This window comes from Sciurus vulgaris (genome assembly GCF_902686455.1).
Source record: "Sciurus vulgaris genome assembly, chromosome: 4".
NCBI lineage: Eukaryota > Metazoa > Chordata > Mammalia > Rodentia > Sciuridae > Sciurus > Sciurus vulgaris.
In genome coordinates, this window is record NC_136464.1 from 154,367,846 (window position 1) to 154,383,739 (window position 15,894).

Consider the following 15,894-nt stretch of genomic DNA (forward strand, 5'->3'; position numbering starts at 1 on the left):
TCCCCAAATCACAGGCACAGCGGCAGTTAGGGACATAAATGTAGGGTGCAAGGATCAGGCAAGATAAGCTTTTAGGGAGCTGGAGAGAGCAGGTGAAGAGGGAGGGAGCCTTAATGGTCGGCAGTTATGGGCTCTAGTGTGACTCTGGCACAGGCTTGGTCAGGGTGGGGATGTAGATTTCAAGACAGAGGCAAGGAAATTGGTAAAGGATAAATATCAAGAAGGGCATTTTAGACATGGAAATGGCAAGCTGGCCCGTGATCAAATTTGGTCTTGATTTGGTAAAATTTTTTATTATGGTAAAACATACATAGCATAAAATTTGTCGTTTTTACATTTTAAGTGTCCAATTGGATGACATCAAGTATATTAGCAATTTAGTAGCACTATCACCAGTATTTCCAGAACAATTCATTACCTCAAAGAGAAATTCAAACCATTAAACAATAACTCTTGGTTCTCCCATCCTTCAGTCCCTGTTAAGTTCTATTCTACTTTCTGTTTCTGAATTTTCCTATTCTAGATTCTGCTTCTAAATGGAGTCATATAACATTTATGCTTTAATGGACTAGTTTATTTCACTTAAAACTATTCTAAGTATTGGAGCATGTGTCAAAATCTCATTCCTTTTGTGGCTCAGTAATATTCCCTTGTATGTATGTACCATATTTTTTTTATCTACTGATCTGCTGATGAGCATGTGGGTTGTTCCCACATTTTGTGTGATTTTGAATAATGCTGCTATGAACATTGGTGTGTAGGTGTCTAAATCGTTGCTTTCAATTCTTTTGTGTATATTCCTGGGAGTGAAATTGCTGGCTCATATAACGATTGTATATTTAACTTTTTTGAGGAGCCACTAAATTGTTTACATAGTAGATGAAGCAGTTTATAATCCCACCACTACTATGTATAAGGGTTCCATTTTCTACATATGTTCACTACCAGTTATTACCAACCCCTATTTTTTATAATAGCTACCTAATGGTTGTAAAATAATGTATCATTGTGGTTTCCAGTTGTGTGTCTTGGTTTTATGGTTTTCTAGATCTACCTTTCATTGGATGTTTGCTATATACCAGGCATGGTCCAAAGTACTTCAAAAGCATTCTTTGATTCATCTTCACAATAAGCCTATTAAGTAAATGATTTTTACCTTTCTTTACAGGAGAGGTTAAGAAAAGTAAGGTAACCAGTTCAAGGTCACATGGTAAATAAAAGCAGCAGCCAGGATTCGAATATAGTTTGCTATGGTTTTATGGTTCATTCCCTCTGAAACATGTTGAAATGTAATATCCATTGTAAAGTATTGGGAGAGTGGAAATTTAATCTCTTCATGGAGTCTGGAGATGGGGCCTTTGAAAGTGATCAGGATTAAATAAATGTATCAGGGCAGAGCCTCATGTCTGAATACTGGTGGTTTTATAAGAAAAGGGAGAGAGACCAGAAGACATGTGTGTGTCTGTCTCTCACTGTTAATCAATTTTGTGTTTCTGTAACATACCTTATAAATAGAAAAAGTTGGTTTTGTTTGTTTGTTTGGGTTTTTGTTGCTGTTGTTGTTGTTGTTGTTGTTGTTGTTGTTTGGCTCAGGGTTTGGTAGATTTCAGTCCATGATTGGCTGTCTCCGTTATTTGGAGGTCATGGCAGGAATGCATGACAGAGAAAGCCTACTCAACCCATGGTCAGTACAAAAAAGATTGAGAAAGAGATCAGCACTCCACAATCCCCCTCAAGGGCACACCTCCAATGAACTTAAACCTTCCATTAGGTCGGATCTCTTGAAGATTTCCACCACCTTCCAAGAGCACCCAGATGGGGACCAAGTATTAAACACCTGGGTCTTTGGGTGACATTCAAGATTCAAACCACAGCACTTTGTAATAGCAATAGGGTCATCACCACAAGCAACCACTCAACCTTGGAGCAGACTGTGAGCCAAAATAACTCTCTTTTCTTTATAACTTACCCAGCCTATAGCATTGTGTTTCTAGACCAGCAAATGACTCAGGCAAGATTCTGTCTCCATAATTCATGCTCCGTTATTATGTTCTTTCCACTGTATTCAGTCCAGGAGACAGACTGGCATGGTGTTTATATTCCCTCTTCACAAGGTCCAGGTGATCTGCAACTGCCTGGTGTCTGCCACTCACCCAGGTGAGGCAGGATTCCTCAGCCGCTTGTGACTTGTGACTGTGACCCATGCAAAGGTCAACTCAGAGACTCTGATTATCCTTAACATAAATCAAGAAAATGTATAGATGCATTGACTTCTGAACAATATTGGGTTATTATCTTTTATTCATAATTAGTAATTAGGCTATTAATGAAAGTCAGAAGTTAAAAGTCAAACCATTTCAAAAGGGGAAGTCCTTCACAGGTTTCTGAGTGGTGGAAAATGTTTTTGCATCATTAAAAAAGCATTTTCACACCTTTTCCTTTCATGAAATAACTCAGACTATTGCCATGCATATTTTAAAAGAATTTTTGAAGAAATAATGAGATAATAATATCATTTCCTGCTTTCATAAGAACTTTGTATATTTACATAAAATTTCATGCACTACTGACCTTTAGTCAATTTCCTATGACTATGGAAACCCACAGTATTATTTCTAGTACTGATAAAAAAAAAAAAAAAAAAGCAATCTTTCATTTGTGGGTAAAATGAAAAGTCACTGTATATAAAATTTTTTCAACTAAATTTAAGCTTTATAACTAAAGCAGCAATTAAGAAGGGAAAAAAGACTCGGAGAGGCCTTATCATTTTAGCAAGAAAGATAGACGGAAGCAGCCAAGGTGCTAATGATTTATGAAAAAGAGGGGATACCACCAATAAAAAAGTACTTGTGCTTTTTGAGTTCCTACATTATAAAACTATCCCAAAGGATTTTAATTGGGGCTCTAAGTTAACATCTACTTATATAGCATTTCCCTCTGCAATGAACAAATCATTCTTCATTACATTTAACTCTCATCTGCTGGAAAGGCGTGTGTACTTTGGTTTATGTCAACAGTTTCTCTGTCATGATAAAGGGGAATGAGACTCTCATGCCTTTCTCCTGACTCTGCTCCTCATCTACATATACCTGTGTTCTTTTATTTTATAAGCTCTTTCTGCCTTTGTTTATTCATTTGGTATTTATTCCATAATAAATTATGTTGCATTTTAAAAGAAGGACTAGCATACAGATAGAAGGAGGCATGGGGTTCTTCAATTCACAAAGTGAAGAGACAAATGGTAATACAATTTACTTATTGCCTGCCTTGGTCCTGATTCCAGTTTTATAGTCTCTAATTGAAACTAAGAGCTCGAATGTCATTCTACCAAATTCTCTTTTTTGTAAGTTAGAGTCAGTTTCTATTTCTTGCAATCAACAAATCTTAAATGATAAAGTGAATCATTTCCGGTAATGTCTAATCTTAACAATGTTGTGTTGGCCTTTTCTGAAAAGTTTCACTTTTGGGAGAATCCTGGAGAAAACTGAGGGTAAGCAAATCCACTTCAACTTTATGGAATGTGTACACAGGATACATGCAACGACATCTGGGTTTGACATTGGTTGGTCCCTTAGTGAATAAGCCAGTTTGTCCCTAACAGTTCTATATCGTGACAGAAAATTTTACTGCTCTAAGAATGATGTCTAGCCAAGTGTGGTTGCTCACACCTGTAATCCCAGCAAATTGGGAGGCTGAGGCAGGAGGATCACAAGTTCAGAGTCAGCCTCAGCAAAAGTGAGACACTAAGCGACTCAGTGAGACCCTGTCTCCAAAAAAATAAAAAATGGGACTGGGAATGTGGTTCAGTGGTCAAGTGCCCCCGAGTTCAATCCCCAGTACCAAAAAAAAAAAAAAAAAAAAAAAAAAAAAAAAAAAAAAAAAAGAAGAAGAAGAAGAATTATGTCTAAATAGATACTATAGATACTGGAAAAATCTCCCTTTGAATCCAATGTTTTTTAGAAAAACAAGGTAAAGATCATTCAGGGAAGAGAAAGTACATTTAAATTTTTAAGGATCTTTGTTAGATGCAATTAAACCTTGCCTTATTTTCTATCCCTTTGTAATTAAATAATGCCAATGATTCTATAAAATGTAGCACATTGAAATTGGAAAGAAAATTTTTGCTGTAAGTATACCTAAAAATGGGGGAAAGGGCATTTTTCTTAAAGATTGTATTAGAGATGCTATTGAAATGAGTTTATTGGAGGAAGAGGTCCCCAGAGTTAGTTATAAATAAGCAGAGTATCATTGAGACAGATTGAAAACTGAATACTTGACCTTGACCATCAGAACCTGTTAGCATTTAAAAAGTCAAATCTCAAATCTGAACATTCGCATAAATCTCATGGCTGCATCAGACAGCAGAATAGTTTTGTTGCATTTCACTCACGTCCAGAAGGTTCTATTAAACTCCAAGAAAAATTATTTCACACAAGAGCACACTACCCAAGAAGGTAGTGATCTGTGTTTGTGCTTGATACAGGTGTGCCAGCTGGATAATGATTCAAATTGGAGAAGCAGAATGAATAGTAATGACTAAATGGTATTGAAGTCTTTTAACTGTGACAGTGATCACAGCAATTTTCTCTGGGTGGAAACATGCAACAAATATTTTGGGGATCTTCACATAATGCTTTATTTCCTTTCTTTGTTGTAAGAAGGAGATTTTATTAATGGAAAAGAGCACTGGACCCACATCTAAATTTAATTTCAGTTATATTTCAAGCATGCATACATTTTAGTAATAATTAGGAGTCTGGTCCTCTATTCTAATGAGTTTGGAAATTGAATTTATTATTATTCTTCCATCTCTGGTGACTGAGGAATTCTGGATTTGGACTGGACCAATTCAGGCATTCAACAAAATTCTAAGACCTCTGTCTTAGATGCAAGGAACATAGCAATGTACAAGACTGACAACGTTCCTACTTTCATGAAGTGAACATTTCATTGGAAAAATATAAAATATTTTTAAATAAGAAAAAATAGATGATCACCAATTTAATATAGAGAAATAAGGTAATGTAACAAGAGGAAAAAACAGTGTCTGCTTTGGATTGGGTGTGTAGGGAATGGTCCCACTGAGAATCTGACATTTCAGTTGAGTCCCGAGTGACATGGAAGAATTAGTGTAAAAGCCCTAAGACAGATATAAAGAGACAAATGATGTATCTGTCTGTGCCATAGTGGTTTGCCACCAAATCAGTAAAGTAGCCAGAAGCCGGGTTGTGGAAGCTTTGTAAGCTCTGTTGAAGGGTTTGGATTTTACTCATAATACAAAGGGAAGCTAGTGGAAAGGTTTTATTCAAGAAGGGACTTAATCTGGCTTATGTCAATCAGGCCACTTTAGAGAAAGTAGAGAGCAAGAGTGGGAGCAGGGATTCCAGTGCCGAGGCCACTGTAATAATCTGGGAAAGAGATGGTGATGACTAGGACTAGGACGGAGCAGTACTAACAGCAGGGAGAGAGAGTGGAACTAGATCTGTAGGTGGAAGCAACAGAATCTGCTGATGCATGAGACAGGGGATATATGGGAAAGAGAGGAGTCAAATGGTATCATTTTATAGAGGTGCAGATGAATGGAGAAGTGAGTTCAGAGGTTGGTATCAAGAGTCACATCATGGCCATACAATCATATTGTATATTAAATACCCACATAGACACCCCAACCAGACGGTTGAAGATATGAGTATAGAGGTCTGGGTGGGGGCGGCGATACAACCTTTAGCATTCATCCACAGAAGTGGTGTTTAAAGCCATAAGTCACAGGGAGGTTACTTCAAGAGAATGTGTTGCTATAAAAGAAAATTATACCCAGGGCAGAACTCTGGAACTTCAATATTTAGAGGAAAGGGAGCAGAGGTGGGAACATCAACTGAAGAAACTGAGGAAGTACTGAGAAAGGAGGAAAATGACATAAATGCAATGTCATGGAAACCAAGGAAAGAAAGTGTTTCAAGGAGGGAGTAATCAACAGTGTCAATATGCTGAAGAGTCAGGTTAGATAAGCAAAAGAACTGACCATGTTAGTGATGAGACCACTAATAGGGGCCCCAATGTCTAGAAGGATTCTAGATCCAATTTCATATGGTCCTGCACTCTCAATTTCAGTTAATGGTTCCTGAGAATCTACTTATCAATTATGCGGTTGGGGGAGTAGATTAAAAATTATAGTAGTCTAGTCTCAAGAATGACATGGAAATAAGACATTATAATTCAGTATGATAAATTGCATAATAAAAAATGTATTTGAGATGGTATGAGAATGGTATAAAGATGCATGCACACCTGGCACCACTACTTATTAACAGCAGAGCAAATTATGTATTCTCTTGAAGTAGGCCTAGTAGAACCAATCTAATACATAAGGCCAAAGTAAGCATTTAATAAATGCCAGCCATGGGGTGTGAACTGAAAGAGGGAGGCATTCTGGAAGGTTCTGGAAGAACTGAGTAAGATGTCACAGAGAAGGTGATATTTCTGAACTGGTTTCTTCAAGAACGGTGTGAATCTATCCACTTACAAGAGGCATACAGGGATTCCAGACTGGAGAAAGAAAAAGAGAGAGAAATTAGCAAGAGTCAGAAATGCATGCCCTGCATAGGGGAATGTGTTTAGCTCTGTGTGGCCAGTCACAGGGTACAGGAAGTGTAGAAAGTTGAATGAAGTTGGGCTAAGACTAGACATGAATAGGCCATGCTCAGGGACCTTGACCTTCAGGCAGTGAGATTCAAGAAGATTCTTAATCAGAGATATGGCATAATTAGGGATGTCTCTGGAAAAATGACTACTGATAAATCTGAAACATTGGATAAAGTGAAGTCAGGAAGCTTCCCTTTCAAAGTTAGCAAGTGAGATCCTATAGAAACAATGGTATGTATGTAAATTAATAAGACATAAAAATGAGATAAGGATAAGAAAGTGAGACTTTGTTGATTCCCAGAAGGTCCACCAAAGAATTTAGAGGCTGTTAGAGTGGTGATGAGTGCCTGAAAATGAGAATATAGAGGAAGGAAGACAAAGGTATGGATTTGTGCACACAGATGGAGGAGTAAGAGGAAGAACTGAAGAAAATTCTGTGAGTTCTTGGTCTGCAGGTGATCTCCAAAAATGTATTGATCTAGAGATCCTTGGGCCAGGACAGCCTCGGGGTAGAAGTATAACTGAACATTGTGGATGACAAAGAAGAAAGGGTTTGTACACACATTATATCCTACGATCTTTATAGTATCTTGAGGCATAGCTGTTACCATCATTACATTGCACATGAGACCAGGAATAATTGCTTACCATCCTGTTGGGAAACAGAAGTTTGGGGTGTATGAGAAACCCAGCAATTCAAATAGGTGTTTCTAGTCAATTATTTTTGTTTGTTTGTCAAACAATGTCATTCTGAGAATAAGGACAGTAAAATATGATTCATATTATCTTCCAGATTTATAAGGCTTCAGTTTTGCCCAGTTTAAATTCTAAATTAATAGCCCAATATTCTGCAAGTCAGTATTCTTCATGAAGAAAAATGTTTCTAAGCTGTTGCCTAGTCCACAGTACAGACCCAAAACCATGCTGCACACTACACAGGCCAGATGCATACAGTGACACAGAAGGCACAAGCAATGGAATTGGAGTAGGGGATTGTTGGCTCTTCATTCTTAGGCATCTTTTAAAAACACAATGGGCATAAAATGTAATAGAAATGCACTGAGAGTAGCATACAATGAGGTGATATAGTTTATGAGACACTTTCTCAAATCACTCACCATAAAACAACCCCTCACCAGGCATTCCTAGGAGAGTCTTGAAACAAGGCCTGACATTGGAGCAAAGTGAGGCATCCTATGACGTATTGCAAAGACAAGGCAGAAAGTATAATAAATCTGCCAAGGAGAATGGTAAATTGCTAAATCCTGAACATTCATACCAGCTCCCCACTGAGAGAATCCACATGGGCTTCAGAAGAAAGGGAGACTTCTTCAGAGAAAATGCTTCACTGACCCAGGAGCACAGAAAGCTACTCCGTGTATTCCTGGCAAGTTTTCTTTTCCAAAGCCACTGGTTCACTACGTTTTTTTAAAAAATAAAATAAAGGAGAATATTTTCCTCCAAGGATATAGCGCCTCAGGAAGGCAGTCTTACCACCAGCAGGGGGTGATCTTGAGTTCTCAGTGAACCTGGGTTTCTGCCTCCTATCTTCTCAACAGTGTCTCCACCTCCCTTTAGCTTAAATTCTCCATTTCTTTTAGAGAGCAAGGCTTAGGGATTTGACACGAATGTCCCCAGAAATCACACTTCAAATGACCCAAGACTTTAAACGTGGAATGACAGTTAAAGCAGTCAGGCAGAGCAGGGCAAGGGAGAAAGTACGAAATGCTTGGATAACAGAGTGAGCCGTCAATGGAGTTTAAGAATCCATTAATTCACTACTTTGCCTTTAAGCAAGCACACTCTGCCCCCTGCAGGAGAGAAGAGGAGAGAAGATGTTTTGGCTGGCTTTTTTTTTTTTTTTTTTTTTATTGTTTTGTGTACTGCAGGCCTGGCCTTCCATACCCATGGGTTCTGTATCATGAATTCAACCGAGTACAAAAACAAATGCAATAAAAATGTTTTTCAACATATCTGAACTAACTGAAAAAGTGTGGACTGTTTTCATTGTTTTCTAAACAATACAGTATAACAACTATGTAACTTGGATTTTTCAGATTTGGGGATATTTATATATGCATAGTGTGATTTTGGGGGTAGAACACAAGTATGTATAAACAAGAACTTCATTTCATGCACACCCTGTGCACAGAGACTGGGGATAATTTCATGTTCACAAGGTCAGGTATGGAATTTTCCATTTGTGGCTTCATGCAGTGTTCAAAAAAAATTTAGGATTTTGGAGAATTTTGGATTTTCAGATTAGGGATGCTCAATCTGAATAAGTAGTCTAGAGATGATTTAAAGTGTCTGAATTGGTTATATGCAGGTACTATGCAGTTTTATAGAAGGGACTTGAGCATTCACAAATTTGGGCATCAGTATGAAGATTATGGAAGAAATCCCTCATGGATACTGAGGGATAATTGAATGATTTTGATAGCAACAGAAAAAGATGAAGAATCTTAACATTTCAAACTACCTATACTGAAGTTTAGCTTCATCAGCTTGAATGTTTTTTATCCAAACTCCTTCTATCCCCACTCCCTACTAACCTTCCCAACTTCTAGTAGTAACTATTATATATTCAGGTTAACGTTTTTAAATTTCTGTTTATGAGAGAGAACAAGGGGTCCTTCTGACTTATTCACTTAACATAATGTCCTCCGATTCCATCTATTTTGCTGAAAATTACAGAATTTCATTCTTCTTTATGACTGAATAATACTCCATTGTGTATATATTCCACATTTTCTTTATCCATTTAGCTGGTGATGGGCATTTAGACTAGTTCCATGGCTTAGCTATTGTGATCAGTGCCCTCAATAAACACAGGAATGTAGGTATCTCTTAGGTATATCGCTTTCATTTCCTTTGGGTATATACCCAGAAGTGGGATAACTAAATGATATAGTATGTTTTTCGTTGTTTTTAGTTCTTTTAAGATAGCCCAAAATTGTAAGTTTTTTAAAATTGTTGTAATAGAAACCAAAGTATATACCACAAGAAGAGATAGAAAGAAGAAAGGATATACCACATAAGACAGAGCCTCAGGGGACAGTGTTGGAGCAGGGACATATGAGAGATTTGGTAACTCACAAGAAAATTGGAGAGTGGAAGAAGGAATAGTTAGGAAGTGTTGCCCCAGGCCATGAATCTTATTTGTCTAATGTTCTTCAAAGAATAAAAATAAAGAACGAAATCACTTTAAGTTTTCTGTGACTGCTAGATTCTGCCTCTGGAATGTGGAATCTTAGATGCATAAGAGTGACATCACCATCACCATTGTTATTATTCTTAGTATTACTCAGTATTTATTTAGAGACTCCAGATTATAGGACAAAGGATTAAAATCCTTTTCATGACTAATAACATTTTGCTATTCAGAAAGACCTCCCTGGTTTACATGGCCTGGTTACCTTTCAAAAGAATTAAACTCCTCCCCTGGTCTTCTTTTTTTTTTTTTGGGGTGGGGGGCTGGGGATCAAACCCAGGGCCTTATGCTCACAAGGCAAGCACTATACCAACTGAGCTATCTCCCCAGCCCCTCCCCTGGTCTTCTTGAGTTTCAGGGGCTCCAGCTAGATGAGGTATGTTGGTCATCAAGCATCCCCCTTCCAGAAGGCTGAAATGTGTCTAGGATTGATGGCAAAGGAACTTAGTTTTTGAAGAGAAAAGATGCTTCTGGAGAAGGCTAGTTTTTCACAGGTAGCAAAGTCAGATGGACTTGACAACTCTCCCCACCAGGCCACATCTCCATCCTGCTCTGGAAGTTATACTATTGGGGGTCAATCCTTAATGTTTATTATTGTCTCAGCAACTCCACAGTAAGCGTATACAGCTACATCACAAATTGGCAAAGGTCTAATCTAGATTTACTAAACATGAAAAAAGCAGTGTCAGCCTTGAATAGATCCAATTTTTAGTTGCTTCTCAGAGATGTTTGGTTTTTAAACAATGAAAATGGGAATTCTGTTATCTTCTTGACCCGAATACCCAGAGAAAATCTAAAAACAAATAACAAGCCCACACAAGCACAAGGTTACAACTAAATGGAAAGGAAAATTAAGAGCAAACAAAAACCATCAAGCAGATCAGTTCACAAGAGTCATATAACATTATCAGCTCTTAAATAAATAAAGACCCTGACCATAGTATCTAATATTGCATTACAGGTGGCAATAAAAAATAATCAGATATTCACACATAAAAAGAAATGACCACTCCAATATCTCAGTCTTAATAAAACATTTTTTTAAAAACTGAAAAAAAAAGTTCAGCTTACACCAGTCTATACTAATAGAAATCGTGAGTAATACTATAATGCCTGCCAATAATAAATCACAGCTCAGCTGCTAGACTCAGCTGCTAGACTCATATGTTGAGTACATTCTGAGCATCAGTGGAATCTGTTTAGTAAGATATTGTAGGTATTTCTGGAAATGTGAAGTGTCAGAGATATAGTGAATAATTTTTAAAAAATGAAATTAGTTGATGAATTTAAAGTAATCTTAGAGGGGGCTTAAAGTTCTATTGTATAGATTAAATTTAACAAACTTCCAAAGAGGAAGCATTTGATGAAAAGAATTTTGGAGATGGACAACATGTAGGATAGTGATTCCTAAAGCATAATCATGCTTACCCCAAGCACACACACACATGTGCACACACAAAAACATATTGCATGCCACAAACACAAATGCGAGTTTTTAAAATGTTATAGACAACCATGAATGTGAAAGAAATACCTTAATGTCTGAGTGGGCCCTTGGTGGGCCAAACTTTATAGAACTGGGATGGGTGGTTAACTTCAGCAAGCTGGTTTGCAGCTGAAGCTTGTATCTTTTTAGCACAGGGATGAGATTACCCCAATGTATGCAATCAGCAGCAGCAGCAGTAGTAGCAGCAACCTTCAACAGCCCTCCTCTTCCAGACTCCTGAGTTATTTCTCCACCTGCCTAATGCTGAAATTCTCTACAAGCAGGAATGGAGGTAGGAAGGAGGGGTAGGCAGGTAGCAGAAGGTGGTATGCAAGAGCAGATCCTGTTTTATCACCTTGAAAGAGGATTGCTATTAAGCCTCTTGAATTGTTTGCTTGTGTGTTTTAATGCTGGCACTCTAGCAGGACATCAGATTTGAGTCCTTACACTAACAGATGAAAAGAGACTCCCTCTAGCATGGGAGTCTTTTAAAAATTAGATTGTGTAACATACCATTAGAAAAGATTATGGTTTTGTTTCATCATAAAACACTCCTTCTTCCTCATTTTGTGTTATTCCACAGACTTCCCAGAAAAATTTATTCCACCAAGTCTTCTTAGAGTGCAGAGACCCTAGAACACATTGGTTATGAAGGTACACTGAGAAGCATTTCCTGAGGTTAGGGGTTTGAGTTGGTGTTTCTACTTTACTAAGAACCATCTACCCAAATACCATCAAATAAGTTTGTCCTTCACCATCATAGGCTCATATCCTGCTAAGGGAAAGATGAAAACTCTGCAATGAACATGACACCATAACTCCATGAGCATTAGGTAAATGATGGCAAACTTTTGTTCTCCATTGGCCTGTCTTCCATTTAGTTCGTGTTTTAAGCACTGTGGAAATTCTGGCCACAATGACTAAATTGTTAAAAAAGTAGTGTAGTCTAGGGGTAATCCTAATCTACTGGAAAAATAAAACAAAACAAAGAGGAAACATCATGCTAGATATTGAAACGCATGTTTTACAATGACTTGAAATCTTTGTAAGAAAAGTCAAGAGAACAGAGAAATCAGTAGGCAACTGATTAGGGATAGGTGGAAAGTGCTTTGACCTGAAAAAGAAAAAACCAAAAAAAAAAAACAAAAAACAATTATCATCATGACTTTCTGATGATAGACAAATAGGAGAGGGGAGAAATGATTGCCTGAGGTGCATCTTGGCTTTAAGGGGTTTGAAGATGATATACATTGCAGACAATGCATCTCTGTGGAAGCTGCACTAAACAGTAGTAGTTAGTTCTCTAAGCATGTACAGACCTTCAGTATTAGTACCACTTGGAATGGGCTAGAAATATTCATTCTAAGGCTCTCTACTTTCCCCACCAAATTAGAAACTCTGGGGTGTGGTCTAGAAATATGTGTTTTAACAAATCTTCCAGGTGATTCTAACACCCTAAAGTTTGTGAACAACTGGAGATGTGTGTCAATTAGCTTTTCATTTCCATTCTCAATGTCCACATCTGTTGGGTGGTGTTTAAAATTGTGGGGGAAAAAAAAAATGTTAATCTTTACATTTTTGCTTGCTTGAAGTCAGTAGTGTTAGTGAAGGGAATAATAAGCAGAATCAGGGTCACTCAACAGCAATAAGTAATCTAAAATGATAGGAAAATAAGCAATGGTGTCATTTTTTATTTTCTTTTTCTTAACAGCTGAGTGGAAGTCCCTTGAAATTCTATTGATGTGAAAATCATATTTGTTTTAATTTGGAAACGGCTTTAGGCACATCTGTTGCTACCTTCTCAATTTTCAGATGAGGAATCTGAAACAGGGTAAGATTTTATTGACTTGCCAAGCTTAAAAGGCAAGTTGGTGATTCTGGGTCTGTGTAAGAGAGACCTCAGGTAAAAGTTTAAATTGAGTAGATATTCTTGGTTGGGGGGAATAAAATGCTTAACTACCCTTTATTTTTTATAGTTCTATGATTCCCTGTCACCTGGCTTCTGCTAGAAGCTGGTGAAGAGACACGTCTCACCAGAGGAACACATGTTCTCTCTGGAGGCGACAGGCCAGCAGAGGGATCAGGGTAGCAGACGGGCCCCAGCTGCAAGGCTGCCTCTGCCAGAGGAATGAAAGGGCCTTTTCACTACGTGTTTCCTCCCTCTTCCACACCAGGCACTGCACCAGCACCAGCCCCCACCTTCCCTCTGTGATCACATTCTTCAATTCTGGAAGGAAATCATACTCGAGTTGGCCAGGAAGGATTGCTCTTGAGTGAGTAAAGGGATAAACGTATTCTCATTCCTCACTACTATTGTTTTATTTATGCTCTCTATTCTTCCTTCTTTCAAGGGTATTTGTGGGGGGCTTTATTTTTAAGGGCTGTTCTCTGTCCCATCCTCTGCCAGGTCTCTATGTCTCCAGAAGGTGTGGAGAGTCAAGCCTGGTTCCTGCCTTCATTGTTTCTCTGGTGCCGAGTTCACTGCCTTGCACACAATGCAGGCTTCATAAGTACTTGGTGAGCTCCTGAGTAACTAAGAAATCAGTGAGGGAAAATGGCAATGTAAAGCATAGGGAATTTCTGTTTGGTTGCATAAGAGAGATAGTTGCTGAGAATAGAATCCTTTGTCTTTATTCTTAGGAGTAAAGATAATGAGACAGCATGGAATCATGGTAAGGTGACTTTAGATGACAAGTCAGATCTCTGTGCGTTTCTGAGCAAAGAGATCTTCCCAGATTTCCTTGGAGGAAAATGTCTTGAGTTTGGAGACCCTCCTAACCGGAATCTAGATATTGGTCATAGCTGGCAGACATGGTTAAATGAAAATTAACCTCAGAGCTATCAAAAGGGCTTGATGAAATTATAGCAGGACTTGGAGGCAAAATTATGTTCTACATCATTTTAGAATTGAGGTGTCTTCTAATACTAAGACAGATTATGATCTATAATAATGAGAATATCACACTAAAATGTCAGTCTTCAGATATTAAGGAATAAATTGCAATACTCCTAATAATTCTGCTACTTTTTTTATTATATCTTCTGCTATAGCTATTAACGGTCTAAGTGAATTAATACAAGTTAAAAGTTTTCATTCTATCTGGGCCTCTTGTTATTTAAAGTCTTAATGAAGAATGAAATGAATAAGCAGGAAGCAAATGTCATCTGATTTAGAAAAATATAGAAATAGTAAAAGGGAAAAATTCTGAAATTTGTTTTAATCATTATAGTGTAGTCGATTAGGACATTTAGTTCTAGCTTTACTAATAACTGAAAAATGAAAAATAACATATATGATACATAAATAGCCTGACTTTTCTAATATTAAACCAACTGATTAAATTTGCATTTCATTAGGAAAAACATATAAATGACATATTGGAAATAACTTAGCATTTTTAAGCAAAGAAGGATAAAAATATCTTGGCCAGAGAATCATAAAAAATTTCAGCAATTGATAATCATGATCTCAATAAATTCTCTCTGTCCTTTTAAAAATGTTTTGTCTTTTTCTTTTTTTCTTTTATTGACATGTGGTCTCACTGTGATGCCCAGGCTGGCTTTGAACTCCTGGGCCCACAAGATCCTCTCACCTCAGCCTCCTGAGTAGCTGAGACTACAGGCCTACGCCACTGCCCCCATCTTATCCTTTTCTTGATGACCTGTCTTCCTCAAAAGTTTTCTGGATTGGTCTATGTTTACATGGAAGCTCCTGTCAGCCTGGTCAGAGCAGGAAACTTGCCTTTGTTGTTTATTCCTGTATCCTCAGCAGCTAATATAGTGACTGATGTGTTGGCAAATTAGAAGGGAAAAAGGAACAAACAAATAAAAAATAACTTATTTTTTGTTGACATGCTTAAAATATTACTAACTGGGGCTGGGGTTGTAGCTCAGTGGTAGAGCACTTGCCTAACATGTGTAAAGGCACTGGGTTCGATCCTCAGCACTACATAAAAATAAATAAAATAAAAGGTATTGTGTCCATACAACTAAAAAGAAATTTATTTAAAAAATCCTAACTAATCATTTCCATGAAAGAAATATCATATGCCTGAAGGTTTTATAGTTATGATTAATGAACTAGTGGCAAAAGTTTATGGACATTAAGGTATATATCTTGAATCCTTTTCTTGTTTTTGATATTTCGACAAAAAACCTGTTGCAAAGAGAAGAGAGGATACACAAATAAATCATGCACCTTAATTTGGCAGAGACAAATAATTACCCATCCTTATTCTGAGAATACATTCACTTTTTTAAAAGCTTAGGAAGTTAATTTTAATATTCGTGTCTATTATATATTTGGGCTAAAAGCTCTTTCAAATCTATTTTGATTGAACTGGAACCTGGTACCAGATAACTGACTATATGATCACGTTCTTACAAGAGTAGATGTTATCAGAGAAGTAGAAGCTCTGCTTCTCAACAGGGTTGAGGAACATTGCCATCCACACACTCCTTTGTTCTCAGATCCTCTAGAACATTTTTCCTGAATATAAAACTACTTTAAAAAATTTTTAAAAGATATATGTAGATTTTTAACCTTTTATGA

At 37.4% G+C, this 15,894-nt stretch overlaps 1 protein-coding gene and 1 long non-coding RNA gene across 4 annotated transcripts in view; one reads left to right on the forward strand and one right to left on the reverse strand.

Moving 5' to 3' along the window:
• Positions 1-15,894, reverse strand: part of LOC306659702 — a 112,115-nt gene that overhangs the window by 27,443 nt on the left and 68,778 nt on the right. The gene's annotated exons all lie outside the window — the stretch shown is intronic.
• SPART (spartin) overlaps positions 13,429-15,894 on the forward strand; it is a 65,491-nt gene continuing 63,025 nt past the window's right edge. The window contains exon 1 of the mRNA XM_079137386.1: positions 13,429-13,615. The gene's annotated coding sequence lies outside the window, so the exon portion shown is untranslated. The remainder of the gene's footprint in view (positions 13,616-15,894) is intronic.